Here is a 1,749-nt window from a genome sequence, read left to right on the forward strand (position 1 = left end):
TTAATATACAATCTGATCATGTATCAGGGAATCACAGAAATGTCCAAATTCATAGGTGTTAACCATGTAGTTTGCAATATTTCCATATTTGCTTTGTATGGAAGCAAAGAATTTATGGTGTTCTAAAACTACATTCATCTTTTCATGAAGATAATCTTTCTGTTTTTTAACTGTTAATTGCAAAACATCAAGTTGTCCTCCACCAACCTCGCCAAGATGAGGGTCAGGCAGATTTTCAAAAGCTTTCCTACCATGCACTCCTTCGCGTTGTTTCCCTAACAGCGAAACCTCAACTGTAATGGCGTACAACACACGAGGCACCCCACATTCATTTAGAAATGGAGTGGGGTGACACAAACCTGCTGTGCCATGTTGAATAAAATGATTAAACTGTAAGATTCTCGTCATTGCCTCTGCACCCTTCCTCTCCATCATTACTACACGTGGCTTCGCCTGAACGACCTGTCTCCCTGCCCTCGCTTCCCTGCTCTGTAGTCCCCATTTCCCTCCCTCCTTTTTCCTTTCTTTTCATCTGTCCATCAAAAGCTTATTTTCCCCCTCCTGTCCATCTTTTTTCTTCCTTTCTTACACCTTAGCAATGTTTGGTGCATGTACTGCTAACAGCATTTGTATCTTACTATGGATCTATGCTGGACTTGCATGTCTTCAATATGCTGATATTTCTCTTGTTGGTACTTGACTTATGCCAATAAAATAACTGATACACAACGAAAAGGTAGAAAAAGAAGTGATGCCAAATACGATAACGGTCTTACCAGCTGCATTCATCTATGTGCATGTTATATAAAATCATGTTATGCTCAGCTGCACAATAATGCAACTGGTTGTGTATTGTAAGTACACAAAATAGGCGGCTGCTCCCAACAGGTACCCAAGAACGCTTATGAGTTTAGTAATTAAAAGTAGAACCTATATTTTGTACTCTCTCATATGATTATTCTGTACTGAAGAGTAGAAGTAAAGTACTAAGATGGATATCCTATTGGAACATTCAACAATATAACATTTGTGCACATTCACCACAGAAAATACTAGTGCACTTCTAATGGTGTGTGGATCACCACAGAAAATACTAATTCACTTCTAATGGTGTGTGGATCACCACAGAAAATACTAATGTACCTGTAATGGTGTGTGGATCACCACAGAATATACTAATTTACTTCTAATGGTGTGTGGATCACCACAGAAAATACTAATTTACTTCTAATGGTGTGTGGATCACCACAGAAAATACTAATGTACCTGTAATGGTGTGTGGATCACCACAGAATATACTAATTTACTTCTAATGGTGTGTGGATCACCACAGAAAATACTAATGTACCTGTAATGGTGTGTGGGTCATCACAGAAAATACTAATTTACTTCTAATGGTGTGTGGATCACCACAGAAAATACTAATGTACCTGTAATGGTGTGTGGGTCATCACAGAAAATACTAGTGCACTTCTAATGGTGTGTGGGTCACCACAGAAAATACTAGTGCACTTCTAATGGTGTGTGGATCACCACAGAAAATAGTAATGCACTTCTAATGGTGTGTGCATCACCACAGAAAATCGTAGCATACTTCTTATTGTGTGCGTATCACTGTGCCATTTATAAATCGCTTTCAAAGTGTGCGTGTCACCAAGAATGTAATCAGACGTCATGCTGGGGAGTCATCAAGCCGTATACAGCATGTGTGAAGCAATGAGTTCTGCCCATCAAATCCACCTGGATTTT

Source organism: Pleurodeles waltl, chromosome 6 (assembly GCF_031143425.1).
Source record: "Pleurodeles waltl isolate 20211129_DDA chromosome 6, aPleWal1.hap1.20221129, whole genome shotgun sequence".
Taxonomy (NCBI): Eukaryota; Metazoa; Chordata; class Amphibia; order Caudata; family Salamandridae; genus Pleurodeles; species Pleurodeles waltl.